The sequence below is a fragment of the Capra hircus genome, chromosome 20 (genome assembly GCF_001704415.2).
Source record: "Capra hircus breed San Clemente chromosome 20, ASM170441v1, whole genome shotgun sequence".
In the NCBI taxonomy this organism is placed as follows: Eukaryota; Metazoa; Chordata; class Mammalia; order Artiodactyla; family Bovidae; genus Capra; species Capra hircus.
The window spans coordinates 38186157-38204962 of NC_030827.1; the positions used below are offsets into that span (position 1 = coordinate 38186157).

Below are 18806 nucleotides of genomic sequence, written 5' to 3' on the forward strand. Positions count from 1 at the left end.
GTTCTGTGAGTTCTTACGCTGCAAGGGAGTCCCACACAGTCAGGAGCATGTCAGATGCAGAAGTGAGTGTGTCTCTGTGTGTGAGAGATAAGGTTTTATTTCTATAATTCTTAATGAAATCTCGTAAACTGGTCTCTGACGTAAATTTCTTGAGGGACAGACATGCAGCCCTATCTGGGTTGTCACTGGAATGAATGACCAGAGTTTCATTCCCCTCATAGGCAACACAGGGACCTAAGGGTGAGGCTCCCTGGATGGTAACTCCCTTTTTCCTGCTCTCACCACAAAATCCTCCCTGACGATCAGGTAACTCAGTGAAGCCAACCCTTTCTGCTGCTTTCTAGGCTCTGTCCCAGTCCAGGAAATCTGACCAATGGCAGTCACTGAGCCAGAATGAGGTCTCCAGCTTGTTCCCTTCAAGTACCCTCTGCAGGGCTGGCTGCCAGCACGGTCTTGATGGCACGGAAATCTGATCCCATCACTCTCTGATCACAGGCCTTTGTTGGCCCCCATTGCAGGGAATACAAGGTCTCTGTGATCTATTTATGGCAACTGCAGCAGGCACATCTTGAAAATTCTGAAATAGACCCACTGAATATGTTCTGTTGATTTTTGACAAAAGTGCAAAGGCTATTCAATGGAAAAAGAAAAATCTTTTCAGCAAACTGTACTGGAACAATTGTATATCTGAATGGGATTGGCCTTAATTTAATATACACAAAGGATATTTTTATAAATGTATTTCATTGAAATATAGTTGATTTACAGTGTTGTGTTGATTTCTGCTGGACATCAAAGTAGTTCAGTTATTTATTTATGTATATATATGTGTGTATATATATATATATATACATATATACATATATTCTTTTTCATAGTCTTTTCCAAAATGGTTTATCACAGGATATTGAATATAGTGCCCTGTGCTAGACAGTAGGACCTTGTTGTTTATCCGTTCTCTATATATAATAGTTTGCATCTGCTAATTCCAAACTCCTGATTCCTCTCTTCCCCAACCCTGCATACCCCTGCTGCTGCTGCTGCTACTGCTAAGTCGCTTCAGTCATGTCCGACTCTGTGCGACCCCACAGACGGCAGCCCACTAGGCTCCTCTGTCCCTGGGGATTCTCCAGGCAAGAACACTGGAGTGGGTTGCCATTGCCTTCTCCAATGCATGAAAGTGAAAAGCGAAAGTGAAGTCGCTCAGTCGTGCCCGACTCTTAGCGACCCCATGGACTGCATCCCACCAGGCTTCTCCATCCATGGGATTTTCCAGGCAAGAGTACTGGAGTGGGGTGCCATTGCTCTACTCCTACCCTCTTTGAAAACTACGTCTTCCTCTATGTCTGTGAGTCTGTTTCTGTTTCAGACAGGTTTATTTGTGTCGTATTTTAGATTTTGCATATAAGCAGGATCATATGGCATTTTTCTCTTTGTCTTTCTGACTTATTTCACTTAGTATGATAATCTCTAGTTTCATCTATGTTGCTGCCAATAGCATTATTTCATTCTTTTTCATGGCTGAGCAGTATTCCATGGTACGTGTGCACCACATCTCCTTATCCGTTCATCTGTCAATAGACATTCAGGTTGTTTCCTGTGCTGCTATGAACATAAGGGTACATGTATCTCACAAAAGGATTTTGACTGGACTCCATACCACACAAAATGAACTCAAAGTGTATCAAAAAGGCCTAAACATAAATGTTGAGAATATGAAAGTTCCAAAAGAAAGTCTTCGTAGTGCAGGTAGTTATTGAATTACGACTCTTATTCAAAACATTGACAATACCAATAGTTGGCAAGGAGATAGGGCTGCTGGAATCCATATGTTTCATTGCTGATGGGAACATAAAGTGATTCAGCTACTTAGGAAAGTTGCTCTACAGATTCCCAAACAGTTAAGTATCCACTTACCATTTGACTGAGCCATTCCAATTCCAGGTATTTATTTAAATTAAATGAAAACATGTGTCCACCTGAAAACTTGAACATAAATATTCACAGTGGCTTTATTTGTAACAGCTTCAGCTTAAGAAAATTGGTGAATGGATTAACACGTTGTGGAACATCCATAAAAGAACTATGGCTCAGCAATAGAAAGGAACATGCTACTGATGTACCCAACTGTATACATGAATCTCAAAATGATCTTGCTGAGCAAAAGAAGCCAGACTTCAAAGAAATATGTATCCACATGATTCACTTATATAAATTCAAGAAAATGTAAACCAACTTCTGCTGACAAAAGGTAGACTATAGGTTGCATGGGGCTATAGGCTGTGGGAAGGTGGACTGTAAATGGGGTGATGGAAGTGTTTTGTATCTTGATTTCAGTGGTGGCTTTGTATCTGGGTACACCCATCAAAAGTGGATGTCATTTTTTATACACAGATTAGGCTTTAAAATTGATTTGAAAATCTCTATGGATAATACATGTTTTTAAGTGTTTTTCTATTTGAGTACCTCAAATTTTAGTATTTGGGAGTTATTGTTGCATTCAAATATAACTGAAAATGCAAATACATTATAATTTCCAAATTTTGAAAAAGGAGGAGATATCTGTGTGCAAGAAGTAGGGCAATTTTCTGGAGAGGACTAATTATAAAAGCCTTGGTCAGATTAGGGGTCAAGTTCACATACTCAGACCTAATCCATGTCTATTTTATGAGTGGTTTCCTGGGTTCTTCCATAATTATGACATAGAATTACACATTTGAGAAATTATAAGCACAGGAAAATATTTAATTTTGAGCTTTAGTGGATATTAAACATGATATAAACTAAGGATTTATGCATTAAATACCTATTTTTGGAGGTTCGTTTTAAGATTCTGAGATGAAGTTCAAGATGTCATGTACATTTCCTTTCATTGTTGTTGTGCTTACCTGTTTTTGCATCACCTCCAGCTGTGACCTCATATTGATACTTTTGTGTATTGATGTATACCAATGCTCTGTAGATGTGATTTTCCCTTATGTCAACCTCTCTTTTTTAAAAAATTAATTAATTTATTTTAATTGAAAGATAATTACTTTACAATATTGTAGCGATTTTTTGCCATACATTGACATGAATCAGCCATGTGTGTACAAGTGTCTCCCATCCTGAACCCCCCTCCCATCTCCCTCCACATCCCATCCCTCAGGGTCATCCCAGTGGACTGGCCCTGAGCACCCTGTCTCATGCATCGAACCTGGACTGGCGATCTGTTTCACATATGGTAATATACATGTTTCAGTTTTGTTCTCTCAAATCATCCCACACTTGCCTTCTCCCACAGAGTCCAAAAGTCTGTTCTTTACATCTGTGTCACTTTTGCTGTCTCGCATATAGGGTTATTGTTACCATCTTTCTAAAGTCCATTTATATGTGTTAATATGCTGTATTGGTGGTTTTCTTTCTGACTTACTTCACTCTGTATAATAGGCTCCAGTTTCATCTACCTCATTAGAACTGATTCAAATATATTCTTTTTAATAGCTGAGTAATATTCCATTGTGTATATGTACCGCAGCTTTCTCATCCATTCATCTGCTGATGGACATCTAGGTTGCTTCCATGTCCTGGCTATTATAATCAGTGCTGAGATGAACACTGGGGTACACATGTCTCTTTCAATTTTGGTTTCCTTGGTGTGTATGCCCAGCAGTGGGATTGCTGTGTCATATAGCAGTTCTATTTCTAGTTTTTAAAGTAATCTCCACACTGTTCTCCATAGTGGCTGTACTAGTTTGCATTCCCACCAACAGTGTAAAAGGATTCCCTTTTCTCCACACCCTCTCCAGCATTTATTGTTTGTAGACTTTTTGATAGCAGCCATTCTGACTGGCATGAGATGGTACCTCATTTTGGTTTTGATTTGCATTTCTCTGATAATGAGTGATGTTGAGCATCTTTTCATGCATTTGTTAGCCATCTGTATGTCTTTGGAGAAATGTCTGTTTAGTTCTTTGGCCCATATTTTGATTGGGTCATTTATTTTTCTGAAATTGAGCTGCAGGAGTTGCTTGTATATTTTTGAGATTAATTCTTTGTCAGTTGCTTCATTTGTTATTATTTTCTCCCATTCTGAAGGTTGCCTTTTCATATTGCTTATAGTTTCCTACATTGTGCAAAAGCTTTTAATTTTAACTAAGTCCCATTTATTTATTTTTGCTTTTATTTCCATTACTCTGGGAGGTGGGTCATAGAGGATCCTGCTGTGGTTTATGTCAGAGCGAGTTTTGCCAATGTTTCCCTCTAGGAGTTTTATAGTTTCTGGTCTTACATGTAGATCTTTAACCCATTTTGAGTTTACTTTTGTTTATGGTGTTAGAAAGTATCCTAGTTTCATTTTTTTTTTACAAGTGGTTGACCAGTTTCCCCAGCACCACTTGTTAAAGAGATTATCTTTTCTCCATTGTATATTCTGGCCTACTTTGTCAAAGATAAGGTGTCCATAGGTGTGTGGATTTATCTCTGGGCTTTCTATTTTGTTCCATTGATCTATATTTCTGTCTTTGTGTCAGTACCATACTGTCTTAATGTATGTCAACCTTTCTTTGTTTGGTTTATCATGCCCTAATTGCAAGTTATTGCAAAGTGGTTACATTATTTATTTAAATGTCAACCAATTATTCAAGTGGAAGGAAGTAAATGAAATGTATGTGGTCTTACACAAACTCTTAGTACAGGACTTAACTTCTTCTGAAAAGCAGCCTTTATATAAATGTATTTAATCCAGGTCAACAATTTGATTCAACCAACACTGAATGATTTCATCTCTGTACAGTGTACCGTGCTGAGCACCTTGGAATGTGCAAAGATGATCCAGACTTTCCTGGCCCTCTACTGGCTCTCAGTCAGTTTCCCATTATCTTACTGATTAATTAAAAGGCAGATGTATCTGTTATTGGTGGTGCATCTTCTCTAAGTGATTGCTCCCTAAGAGTTTATTAGTTTGGCTTATAATTTCAGTAATTTCACATTGTTGTGTTAGTCACTCAGTTGTGTCTGACTCTTTGCAGCCCCATGGACTGTAGCCTGCCATGCCCCTATGTTCATGGAATTCTCCAGGCAAGGATACTGGAGTGGGTTGCCATGCCCTCCTCCAGGGGGATCTTCCCAACCTAGGGATTGAACCTGGGTCTCCTGCACTGCAGGCAGATTCTTTACCATTTGAGCCACCAGGGAAGCCCAATTTCACTTAGTGAAAGTCAGACAGACAGCTTGATGCCGTGAGGTCAGCTGCTGCAAGAAGGGGTATTTCTGGATGAAATGGCTAGTGGTGTGTGGAGAAGACACTCAGAACAACCCTGCAGTGGAGGTGGGGAGCGCATCTAATCCCTGTCAGTGTCAGCACCAGCTTAGTGCTTAATCAGAGTCATGACCATAGGCAGAGGTTCTCAGCATCTAACCCCCAAAGAGAGAAAAGGACTTATTTTCAAACAAGCGGCTTTTTTTCTTTTTTTGGCCCCTCAATTTACATCCTGCTGGAAATCCCCTTGACCAAGACAAACCTCCATTAAAATCCACAGAGAACACACCCCCTTGACCTCCAGGGTAATTCTGAGAAATTGACAAGGTAGATTTAGAGTCTGCTCTAGAGACTGTAGAAATCAATGGCCACAGTTGCCTGAGAATACATATAATGTAAGATAAGAACAGATCTTCATGGTTCTAGTCTTCCAATCTTTGTGTCACTTCATTATGGAAGCAGGAAAAGTGGCAGAGATGATGAAGGTAGGAGAGATGCCATAGATACAATGAGAGAGAACATGATTTAAGGGTTCTTTTTCTAAACAGGGCCACTTCTCCTCTGGCAAACTTACTGTTAGGGAACAAGTATAAAAAGAGATGAGAAGTGAAAAAAAAAAAAGAGGAGAAAGGGAAAAAAACAGACAACAGGGATGGAAACAGTGGGAAATGACATCTTCTCTGTGTGTCTGTGAGAACGTGGGAGAACTTTGAGTCACCTGTAATTATACCTGCCTGCTCCCTTGTGTTGTGATTTTAAGTCTCACCTGATAATTAGACACTCTAGCAGCAAGTCATCTGGAGACAACAGAAGGGCAGGAAAGATTTGCCTAAAGAAGGAAGAGAATTTGCTTAACCCTTATCTTCTAAAACCTAGGAGGCAAGTTTGCCCTTCTAGAAACCAAACAATCGCTAGTCAACTTCTGGCTGGCTTCTCTCCTAGAGTAAACAGCCCAGGTTTTGACAGTCACTGCATTTCCTAGGCAACAGAAGTGTAAACTCAAGAAAAGGCAGGGCTGGGATCAGGATTGACAATAAGTTGAGCCAATGAGACTGTAAATTTGCAGTAGTGATTCCAAGATATCCAATTGGCAGGAAGAAGGCAGATCAGGAGGGGTGAGGATGGAAGGTAAGAGGGAGGGGCAAAGGGGGATGGGAGGGGACCAGTCTTCCCAGTTGCAGGAGAGAGCGTCCATAGTTTCAGTTCAAAGCAACTGGTGGCAACAGGTTAGCATTTAAGGTAAATCAAAGGTTTTTTTTTCCATTAATACTATATTGATTTGATCACTTTTGTTTCACTTTAGCTAAAAAGGAAAGAAGACAGTAGATGTGACTTTCTAAAAAGAAAATCAAAATGTTTATGAGCATTCTTGGCTGTCTGGCTAGCATGGAAATGGCTTGGTACTGGGAGAGGTTTTTGTCATCTTTGTGTAGAGGTGCTCAGATAAACATGTAGAAAATCAATTTCCTTCAGTAAAGGAGAAGGAAACAACCATCAGTGAGCAGTCACTAGGTCCTGGGTGCTTGAGTGTGAAGTGTTTGGGTAAGTTGCTGTAAGCAGCCTGGATGACATTGATAAAACAGCTTCAGGAAGGTCAAATATCTCCAAATTAAAAACAATGAAAAGATTGAGCTTTGCTTTAGACTTTGGTTTGTCTAACATTCTAAGTTATGTTATTTCTGTGACACCTTGCCTGCTGAACTGACCACTTAGAATCAGATAAGAATCAGAATTCTTATTAAACTGACACAATATGTTAAAAATTATATTAAAGAGTTGATTCGATTGGTCATGAAGTTGAAAAGAACCTTAGCAAATGGTAATACCATTTATCCAGGTGTCCAGTCCCCTGGCCTCCAGTCTGGGGCGCAGTTAAGCCATACTTAGTAGATAGAATTCCTCTTGTTTTTGAATCTCTTACTTTTTCCTCAAAATCTTACAACTACAGAAATGTTTTAATTTTGTCATTGTGTATTTTAAATAGTGAGATTTAAATTGTGAACATTCATTTGTATTTCCATTCAAATAGTAATTATCTAATAATACTAATGATGAATTCCAGTAGTAGTCTGTAGTATTCTGTTAAGTGTTGATAATATGATAACAGGAAACTTAAAGGTCTATGCCTTTAAGGACCTAGTAGGAGAGGCAGTCCTGAAAGAGAAGAGTTATGTCATGGTGCAGTGTGGATGTCTGTGGGCTTTGCACAGATTATACCAAGGAAGATGGAGGCTGTTTCACTCTGAAGAGAGTGGTTATATGAGGCCTCACCATAGTGGTTTTGCAAGGAAGAGTAGGATTTCCCTAGACCAACAAGGGAGGGAGGGTGTTCCTGAATATGGGAGTTCATGTACAAAGGCACAGAGATCCAGAACACCATGATGTGTTTGTGGAGTATGAGTGAGTATGGATGCAGAAAAGATAGTGAAGGGATGGAGATTAGTAGAAAAAAGACTGGAGAGATAGGCAGGGCCAATGTACACAACAAATGCTAAGATGTTTGCTCTTTAGCTGTACACTGTGGGCAGCAACCAAAGGATCTTAGACTTGAGTATGCAATTCGGATTTCCATGTTATGAAGATCACTTGGCCAGTCATCTGAACGATAGATTGGAAGGACAAGATTGGAGGCTGGGAACCAGTTGAGGGGAAATTTCCACAATGGAAATAGGAGAAAACCAGGTCCTGGGCTAAAGTGGTATCCATGGCAATGGAGGCAGGGGAAGGAACAGATTCAGGAGGTGTCAAAATGGTGATATTTTACGGGAATTGGCTGCTAATTCAAGGCAGAGGGTGAAAAGAAGTCTAGGATGATGTTCAGTTAATGACCTGGAAAATGGTGTTGCCATTTCCTGAGGCAAGGAATAATAAGGAGGCAAGGATAATGAGTTTGGTTCTGGTACATTAAACTCACAATGTTTGTAGGTTATTAAAGTACACGTTTTGTGTGGAAATTTGAGATCTGGCTCTGGGGCTGAGGAGAGTGAACGAGTTGGAATAAAGATATGGGATGAGTTGTAATAAACAGTGGATGAGGCTGAGATTGCTGCAGGATATATGAGAGTGAGAAGAGGATAAATCATGGAATCCTGGAAAATAGTAGCATTTAAAGACAAGGGAGACACCAAAGAGATCAGACCTGAGAGGAAGGGAGATAGGAAGTTAGATTCATAGACATTGAGAGCAAAGAGTTTCAAGAAGGATTGAAAAAGGTCTTGCTGGGCGGAGTCAGGCTGGTAATGGCTTCCTGAGTGTATGTTCTCTGGAGTGACAGAGTGAAGACCAGCCTGCTGTGGACTGAAGTAGGAACGGGGCATGAGAAAGTTAAAAACAGAGTCTCTTCCAAGTAGTTTGGCCTTGAAGGGTGAGAGCTGGGGGGAGTCTAGGGCTATGGGACCACAGCAGATTCATGAATGAAAGGGAGCAGTTGGTTACAGATATAGAGAGGGAGGGGGGATATGAGAATGGGGGAGTGAGAGGCATAAACTGTTGGGTATAAGAGGTCGAAAAGAGTTGAACATGACTGAGCCACTAACACTTTCTCTGCTTGCCGTCTGATCTCCCTGCTGGTGCCTCCCGTGAGCTGAATTCACCTGAAGGCTTAAAGCAAAGAAATCTGGTTAATGCAGTTCATAGAGGTCAACCTCCTGTAGCACAGATGTGGGTGGAGACTGGGGCAGGGGAGGGGCTGGGCAAACAGAATATTGAGCTCAGCGTCCCTGGTGACTCATGGTAAAGAATCTGCCTGCAGTGCAGGAGACCCGGGTATGATCCCTGGGTTGGGAAGATCCCCTGGAAGAGGGCATGTCAACCCATTCCAGTATTCTTGCCTGGAGAATCCCATGGACAGAGAGACCTGGCAGGCTACAGTCCTTGGGGTCACAGAGTCAGACACAACTGAGTGACTAACACTTTCACTTTCAGTGAAAGATAACCCAGATAATCCAGAGGCTGAGGAGATTTAGGAGATTGATAGTAGAATAAGGGATTGAGGAAAGTCTGGTGTCTCTGCATGAGAGGAGCTCTTGGTCTCAACGGACATGCCTCGCCTGGTAACTTGTAGTTGTGATGGGTGCGCAGGTGCAAAGAGCAGTGTTTAGTTTCTTGCATCAGCTTTTTCTTTCATTTCTTTAATTAATACATTCAACAGATTTTACCCTATTGAATTTTCCTTACAAATTTTTGATCTTCATTCTGGTCTCAGTTTTGTATATTAAAAAGTATCAAGGTGCGTAGAAGCAGTTTTCTGTGTTCCAGAAACAAACAAGCTGGCATTTGGGAGAAGACAGTGTTACGGGAATGATTGCTGTGGTGCAGAAAGGCCACGGCTGCCTCCACGGGACACTAATGTCCGTGAACGTTCCCACCATCCGTGATGTTCTTGCACACCTCCAGGCATGCTTCCATTGCTACCCAGGACCCTGCTTTCCCTCCAGTGCTCCTACATATTTTCAAAACCTGAAGCCGAATAGAATTAAGATTTCCCCAATGCTTCAAAGTGTACAGTGTCATTTGTGTGAGCAGGGCAGTACTTACGGCTGATTCACGTGGCTGTAAGGCAGAAACCAACACAGAATTGTAAAGCAACTGTGTGTGTGTGTGTGTTAGTGGCTCAGGTGTGTCCGACTCTTTGCAAACCCATGAACCGTAGCCCACCAGGCTCCTCTGTCTATGGACTTCTCTAGGCAAGAATACTTGAGTGGGTTGCCATTTCCTTCTCCAGAGGATCTTTCCCATCCAGGAATCGAACCTGGGTCTCCCACATTGCAGGCAGATTCTTTACTGACTGAGCTATCAGGGAAGCTCCTGTAAAGCAATTATCCTCCAACTAAAACTAAATTTTACAGAATGCTCTTACTTTCTCTGGAAGCTGTTTTGTGTGTATCACCTCTGCGGTTGTCCTTGACCTCAACAAGAGCTCTTCACATAGAAGAAGGGACAGGCAAAAGTGCTCCAGGAACTTCCAAGGCCAGTTGTCCTCACTAAGTGTGCTTTGGCTGTAATACTGCTAATAAGCTCGTCTCAGGTTTAATATATGAATGATTTATGATGACTACAGTGGTTCCTTGTTTAAAAAAGAAATAATTTCTGAAATGTTGTGGGTAATTTACAAAAGCCCCCTGGGGAAGTGGCAGGTGCAGAAGACCCCATTCAGAACTTTGGTTCTGCTACTTATGTCTGAACTTAATCTCTTTGTACCTATCTCTTTATTTTGTGAAATAGAAATGTGTATGCGTGCTAAGTCGCTTCAGTTGTGTCTGACTCTTTGGAACCCTATGGACTGTAGCCTGCCCAGCTTCTCCGTCCCTGCCATTCTCCAGGCAAGAATGCTGGAGTGGGTTGCTATGCCCTCCTCCAGGGGATCTTCCTGACCCAGGGATCAAACTTGTGTCTCCTATGTCTCCTGAATTGGGAGGCAGATTCTTTACCACTAGTGTGACCTGGGAAATAGGAATAGTTCTCTTTAATGTACGAAAAACACTTACAGCAGAGAGCCTGACAGAGCGCGTCCTCAATAAATGACCTCTCTTCTAGTATGATGTTTCCTGTGTGAGGTCGCTAGGGGCTGCACGCTATTTCTATATCAGTCACCCAGTGGTGTTCAACTCTTTGTGACCCTATGGACTGTAGCCAGCCAGGCTCCCCTGTCCTTGGGATTCTCCAGGCAAGAATGCTGGAGTGGGTTGCCATTTCCTCCTCCAGGGGATCTTCTCCACCCAGGGACTGAACCCACATCTTCTGCTTCTCCTGCATTGGCAGACAGATTCTTTACCACTGAGCCACCGGGAAACCCTTCTTCTGTATATGATCAGATGCTGAATAGTTAAAGCTTTGTAGGCCAGAAAGTCTCTGTAGCAGCTATCCAGCTTGGCAGTTGTGGGTTGAAAACAGCCACAGGTAACACATAAGCAAGCATATGTGGCTATTTTCTAATAAAACTATTTACCAAACTAGGCAGAGGAGCAAATCAGCCCACAACCCGTGGGCTGTGATTTGATGTCCTCAGGCCTAGTTCATCTTAGGCAATGTTTGCCGAAACTCAGAGTATGCTTGATAACAGCGTATGTTAAGATGACCTTATTCGTTTTGGAAGAACAGAGTTTGAGGAATGAGAAATCACCAAGGTGCTAACTTCTGCTCCCAAGACTTGGCTTAGTGTCTTCCATCAGGGTGGTCTTATGGCCCCATCTGCCTCCAAAAACCTCAGGCTGCAGGTGAGATTGTGGAATAAATTGATTTAGAAGTTCTTACACTGTTACTTTCTGGAGGGACTCTGTTATCTCTACCGGTCTATTCTTTGTAAACAGAACCTGGAGCATGGCAAAGTCTCCAGCTTAACATTAGGTTTCCCAGCTGTCTTAGTTCATCTGGGCTGCTGTAAAAAAATACTACAGACTGGGCAGCTTATGAATAACAGATAGTCATTTCTCATAGTCTTGGAGGCTAGAAAGTCTAAGGTCAAGCACCCAGCATGGTTGGGTCAAGGCCCTGTAACTGGTACAAGGATGGCTTCTCACTGGTGGCAGAAAGGGTGAGGGGTCTCTGCAGAGCATCTTTTATAAGGTACTAATTTGCTCTCAAAACCTAAGCACCTCCCAAAGGCCCCAACTCCTAATCCTATCATCTTTGGGAATTAGGATTTAATCATATGAATTTGGGGGGACACAAACATTGAGACCACAGAACCAGCCTCTTTTGCAGGAGTGACCAGTGAGATTTAAATGGAAGGAGGTGGGTAGAGTCTTCTGGGAACCATTTAATAAAAGGCTGATTGAGCTGGGAAGTGCATTCTTCTTGCCTTCACATCTGTCTCTTTCTGGTTACCTGGAGGGTGATATGATGGCTGGCACTGCTGTACTTATTTTGTAACTTTAGGCATCTCTGAGAAAAAACAACAATGGTAAGGTAAAAGGTAGTAGTTTTTCTGGACCTTGATGACTACTTGAACTGCCTCCAGACTTCTTTGATATGAAAGAAAAGTCTACCTTTACCATTTTTAGAAAAAGTCTAGCTGTTTCTGTTATGAGTAGCTGGACACAATCCTGACACTGAAGGTGGCATTCTGATATTGAATTTCTATCCATTAACACTTTTTTGGCTTTCTAGAAGTATCAGTTAAGAGCACACAGGTTGCAAATAAAGTGGCTATAAAATAAACATTAAATAGACAATTCCAAAAAGAGCATTTTAAGTAAATGTAAAATAATTATTAAGTAGGTGATTTTGGCGACTAATGTTGCAAAAGGGCAAGTGGTGACCACATCTGATGCTTTACTCCCATCTAAAAGTGGAGGAAAATGTACACTTGGGCTTGGTTGTTGCAGCGGGTTTGAAATCACTGTGGCCAAGGTCTTATGGCACCTGAAAAATGGGACATTTAGAAGTTACATGGTTGGTTCTTAGGGTGTCTTCATTAAAACCAGGGAGTTTGGAAGAAATGTTTATTTCAGTTCAGTTCAGTCGCTCTGTCAAGTTCTAATCTTTGCAACCCCTGGCAGCACGCCAGGCTTCCCTGTCTATCACCAGCTCCCAGAGTTTGCTCAAATTCATATCCATTGAGCCAGAGATTCCATCCAACCATCTGATCCCTTCTCCAACTGCCTTCAGTCTTTCCAAGTATCAGGGTTTTTTTCCAGTGAGTCAGTTCTTCATGTCAGTTGGTCAAAGTATTGGAGTTTCAGCTTCAGCATCAGTCCTTCCAATGAATATTCAGGACTGATTTCCTTTAGCATGGACTGGTTGGATCTCTTTGCATTCCAAGGGACTCTAAAGAGTCTTCTACAACACCACAGTTCAAAAGCATCAGTTATTCAGCGCTCAGCTTTCTTTATAGTCAAACTCTCACATCCATACGTGACTATGACTGCAAGGAGATCCAACCAGTCCATTCTGAAGGAGATCAGTCCTGGGTGTTCTTTGGAAGGAATGAAGCTAAAGCTGAAGCTCCAGTACTTTGGACACCTCATGCGAAGAGTTGACTCACTGGAAAAGACTCTGATGCTGGGAGGGATTGGGGGCAGGAGGAGAAGGGGACGACAGGGGATGAGATGGCTGGATGGCATCACTGACTCAATGGACGTGAGTCTGAGTGAACTCCGGGAGATGGTGATGGACAGGGAGGCCTGGCGTGCTGCGATTCATGGGGTCGCAAAGAGTTGGACATGACTGAGTGACTGAACTGAACTGAACTGACTGACTCAATGGACCTTTGTTGGTAGAGTAATGTCTTGGCTTTTTAATATATTGTCTAGATTGGTTTTCTTCCAAGGAGCTTTTCTTCCAAGGAGCAAGACTCTTTTATTTTCATGGCCACAGTCACCATCTGCAGTGATTTTGGAACCATCCCCGCCCCCTGCCAAAATAAAATCACTCACTGTTTCCATTATTTCCCATCTGTTTGCCGTGACATGATGAGACCAGATGCCATGATCTTAGTGTTCTGAATGTTGAGTTTTTAGCCAGCTTTTTCACTCTCCTCTTTCACTTTCATCAAGAGGCTCTTTAGATCTTCTTCACTTTCTGCCATAAGGGTGGTGTCATCTGCACATCTGAGGTTATTGATATTTCTCCCGGCAATCTTGATTCCAGCTTGTGCTTCTTCCAGCCTGACATTTTGCATGATGTAGTATGCATATAAGTTAAATAAGGAGGATGGCAGTGTACAGCCTTGACGTACCCTTTTCCCAATTTGGAACCAGTCTGTTATTCTATGCCCAGTTCTAACTGTTGCTGCTTGACCTTCATACAGATTTCTCAGGAGGCAGGTAAGGTGGTCTGGTATTTCCATCTCTTTAAGAATTTTCCACAGTCTGTTGTGATCCACATAATCAAAGGCATTGGCATGGTTAAAACTTTGGGCTTCCTTCATAGCTCAGTTGGTAAAGAATCTGCCTGCAATGCAGGAGAACTGGGTTTGATTCCTGGGTTGGGAAGATTCCCTGGAGAAGGAAATGGTAACCCACTCCAGCATTCTTGCCTGGAGAATCCCATGGACAGAAGGGCCTGGCAGGCTACAGTCCATGGAGTCACAAGAGTCGGACATAGTGACTAAAGAGAGAGATGTTTTTCTGGAACTGTCTTGCTTTTTCAATGATCCAATGGATGTTGGCAATTTGATTTCTTGTTCCTCTAGATTTTCTAAATCCAGCTTGAACATTGGGGAGTTCACAGTTCATGTAATATTGAAGCCTGACTTGGAGAATTTTGAGAATTGCTTTGCTAGTGTGTGAGATGAGTGCAGTAGTGCAGTAGTTTGAACATTCTTTGGCATTGCCTTTCTTTGGGATTGGAATGAAAACTGACCTTTTCCAGTCCTGTGGCCATTGGTCTTTTTCAAATTTGCTGGCATATTGAGTGCAGCACTTTCACAGCATCATCTTTTAATATTTTCAAACAGCTCAGCTGTAATTCCATCACCTCCACTAGCTTTGTTTGTAGCGATGCTTCCTAAGGCCCACTTGACTTTGCATTCCAGGATGTCTGGCTCTAGTTGAGTGATCACACCATCATGATTATCTGGGTCATGAAGATCTTTTTTGCATAGTTCTTCTGTGTTTTCTTGCCACCTCTTCTTAATATCTTCTGCTTCTCTTAGGTCCATACCACTTCTGTCCTTTATTGTGCCCATCTTTGAATGAAATGTTTCCTTGGTATCTCTAATTTTCTTGAAGAGATCTCTAGTCTTTCCCATTCTATTGTTTTCATTTATTTTGCTTTGATCATTGAGGAATGCTTTCTTATCTCTCTTTGCTATTCTTTGAAACTCTGCATTCAAATGTGTATATCTTTCTTTTTCTCCTTTGCCTTTCACTTTTCTTGTAAGGCCTCCTCAAACAACCATTTTGCCTTTTAGCATTTATTTTCCTTGGGGATGGTCTTGATCCATGCCTCCTGTACAATGTCATGAACCTCTGTCCATAGTTCTTCAGGCACTCTGTCAATCAGATCTAATCCCTTGAATCTATTTCTCACTTCCACTGTATAATTATAAGGAATTTTATTTGGGTCATACCTGAGTGGTCTAGTGGTTTTCCCTACTTTCTTCAATTTAAGTCTGAATTTGGCAATAAGGAGTTCATGATCTGAGCCACAGTCAGCTCCTGGTCTTGTTTTTGCTGAATGTATAGAGCTTCTCTGTCTTTGGCTGCAAAGAAGGCTGCACCATCTGGTGATGTCCATGTGTAGAGTTGTCTCTTGTCTTATTGGGAGAGGGTGTTTGCTGTGACCAGTGCATTCTCTTGGCAAAACTCTGTTAGCCTTTGCCTGCTTCATTTTGTACTCCAAGGGCAAATTTGCCTGTTGCTCCAAAGTATCTCTTGACTTTCTACTTTTGTATTCCAGTCCCCAATAATGAAAAATACATCTTTTGGGGATGTTAGTTCTAGAGGGTCTTGTAGGTCTTCATAGAACCATTCAACTTCAGCTTCTTCAGCATTACTAGTCAGGGCATAAACTGGAATTACTATAATATTGAATGGTTTGCCTTGGAAACGAACAGAGATCTTTGTCATTTTTGAGACTGCACCCAAGTATTGCATTTTGGACTCTTTTGTTGACTATGAGGGCTACTCCATTTCTTCTAAGGGATTCTTGTCCACAGTAGTAGATACAATGGTCATCTGAGTTAAATTCACCCATTCCTCTCCATTTTATTTCACTGATTCCTAAAATGTCGATGTTCACTCTTGCCATCTCCTATTTGACCACTTCCAATATGCCTTGATTCATTTACATTTTGTACACAAATCCAGCCAAAGCCTTGCTTACCTTTGGGTAGTTTAGATATTTTCTTACTCTGCTTCTTTAAGATCTGGCAGGTTGTCTGACTAGAATAGATTGCAAGCAATTTCCTGGTAAAACCCCAGAGGCTCAAGACAGAGTGGAGGGGAAGAGTCAGATGGAGAAGGAACCAGGAGACTGCTGTTAAGATAGCTCCTGCCTCTAGAGATTCCCAGGGGATACTCATGACAAGGACCCCTTAACCCTGGTGCCTCTGTGCCTATCAAACCTGGGCTCATATTACATTGTGTTAGTTACTTGTTGTTGCTGTTCATTTGCTAAGTTGTGTCTGACTTTTTGTGACCCATGGTCCCATCACTTCATGGGAAATAGATGGGGAAACAGTGGAAACAGTGTCAGACTTTATTTTTTGGGGTCCAAAATCACTGCAAGATGGTGACTGCAGCCATGAAATTAAAAGACGCTTACTCCTTGGAAGACAAGTTATGACCAACCTAGACAGTATATTCAAAAGCCAGAGACATTACTTTGCTGACTAAGGTCCGTCTAGTCAAGGCTATGGTTTTTCCTATGGTCATGTATGGATGTGAGAGTTGGACTGTGAAGAAGGCTGAGGGCTGAAGAATTGATGCTTTTGAAGTGTGGTGTTGGAGAAGACTCTTGAGAGTCCCTTGGACTGCAAGGAGATCTAACCAGTCCATTCTGAAGGAGATCAGTCCTGGGTATTCATTGGAAATACTGATGTTGAAGCTGAAACTCCAGTACTTTGGCCACCTCATGCGAAGAGTTGACTCATTGGAAAAGACTCTGATGCTGGGAGGGATTAGGGGCAGGAGGAGAAGGGGACGACCGAGGATGAGATGGCTGGATGGCATCATGGACTCGATGGACGTGAGTCTGAGTGAACTCCAGGAGATGGTGATGGACAGGGAGGCCTGGCATGCTGCGATTCATGGGGTCGTGGAGAGTCAGACACAACTGAGTGACTGAACTGAACTGAGCTGATGGACTGCAGCATGCCAGGCTTCTCCATCCTTCACTATCTCCCAGAGTTTGCTCAAACTCATGTCCATTGAGTTGGTGATGCCATCCAACCAGAGAACCCCATGAACAGTAGTAGTTACATGAATCCTTGACTATCATGCTAAGCAGTTTCCCCCCACTCTCCTTGACAGCCAAAAATGCTGAAGCAGCTGCTAAGTGTTGATGAAATTCTTCCGAGAGAAGAATTTTACTTTATGTTTTCTCCCAGTTCTCAGAGCAGCCAACGCTCTCCTACTGGATTGCTAGTTATTTTAGCCAGGTAAAATTTGAGATCTAGGGTCAATTCAAACACTGCAGGAATAAGCTTTTGCCAAATATATCAGTTAGGGATACTTTTGGCTTCAAGTAACAGACAACCTGATCAACATTGGATTAAGCAAATAGAAGCTATATTTTTCACATGATGGGAGGGTGGAGTCCAGTAGTTGGCTATACCAGTTTGGTAGCTCAGTGATGCTTGGGCCCTAGGTTGATATCTTTGTGATTCCCTTGGCCTTTTCCTCACAATTACAGAAAGGCTGCCACAGCTCCTGATGTCACGTTCTTATTTAAGGCAGGAGGAGGCAAAAGATATGGGAAAATTTTCCCAGAGCCCTCAGCACTTTCAGTTGAGTCTCTTTGCCAGAGAGACAGGGCCACCTAACTGAAAGCAAAATAAGCAGAGAAAGATTGGAATCAATCAGTTGGCTATTCCAGAAAATCAACTGTGATTCAAACTCAACAAAGTTAAACCTACCCTGAAGAATGTGAACTCCTGTAAGAGACCTTGGTTGTCTCATTCACTGCTGTTGTGCAGCACACAATAGATGTTCAATAAATATATGCTGCATTCAAGACCAGGACTAGGGTGAGTTGATGTAGCTCCCTGGGGCAAAATATTTAAAGAGATTCTTACTTTCAGCCCTGGGCAAACTCAGGGCTGTACAATCCTGAGATTTGAGGGCCTTCTTAAACATTGGAGAAGGAAATGGCAACCCACTCCAGTATTCTTGCCTGGAGAATCCCATGGACGGAGGAGCTTGGTGGACAACAGTCCATGGGTTGCAAAGAGTCGGACATGACTGAGTGACTTCGCTTCACTTAAACATTGTGCCCTAGGCATGTAACTCACCTAGCCCTAATCTTAACCCTGATTGAATGATTATAAAGTGAAATTTCAAGAAAATGTGTGACATAAACACTTTATAACAATAATATTTGTGAAATACTTTTTCTTAAATTGTGCCATATCACAAACGTTAAAATAAGGAATTAATTCACATTCCAAAGGTCAGTAGAAAGAATAAAAGACTATGACTTATCAGATATGAGCTTTAGGGAAACCTGCATATTGACAATAACTGAAACACTGAATCTTAAACATCTTGAGAAAATGTATTTTTGTGCAGAGAAAATTTGGTAAGATGCCAGACTTAAATGACATTTTATTTCCACAGTGTATTTATATCATTACAGGTGAGATTAAATATCGTAATAAATTAAATCTTATGTGGAGGTTGGCAATCCAAACAAAACCAGATGTTTCATATATTCATACACTGTAGAAATAATTTAAAAAATAATTTGTGTGGGAAAAACCACCTCACACATCATTTTACTAAAACAAGCAAACTAACAAATAAATAACACTAAGGCTCCAAAATGAGCTAGTCGCTCAGTCGTGTCCGACTTTGCAACCCCATGGACTATAGCCTGCCTGCCTCCACTTTCCACAGGGATTTTCCAGGCAAGAATACTGGAGTGAGTTGTCATGCCCTTCTCCAGGGGATCTTCCCAACCCAGG

The 18806-nt window shown here is 41.8% G+C and overlaps 1 protein-coding gene across 3 annotated transcripts in view; it reads left to right on the forward strand.

Moving 5' to 3' along the window:
- Positions 6384–18806, forward strand: part of CAPSL (calcyphosine like) — a 37313-nt gene continuing 24890 nt past the window's right edge. For all 3 annotated transcript variants that reach the window (XM_018065802.1, XM_005694801.1, XM_018065803.1), the window contains exon 1: positions 6384–6478. The gene's annotated coding sequence lies outside the window, so the exon portion shown is untranslated. The remainder of the gene's footprint in view (positions 6479–18806) is intronic.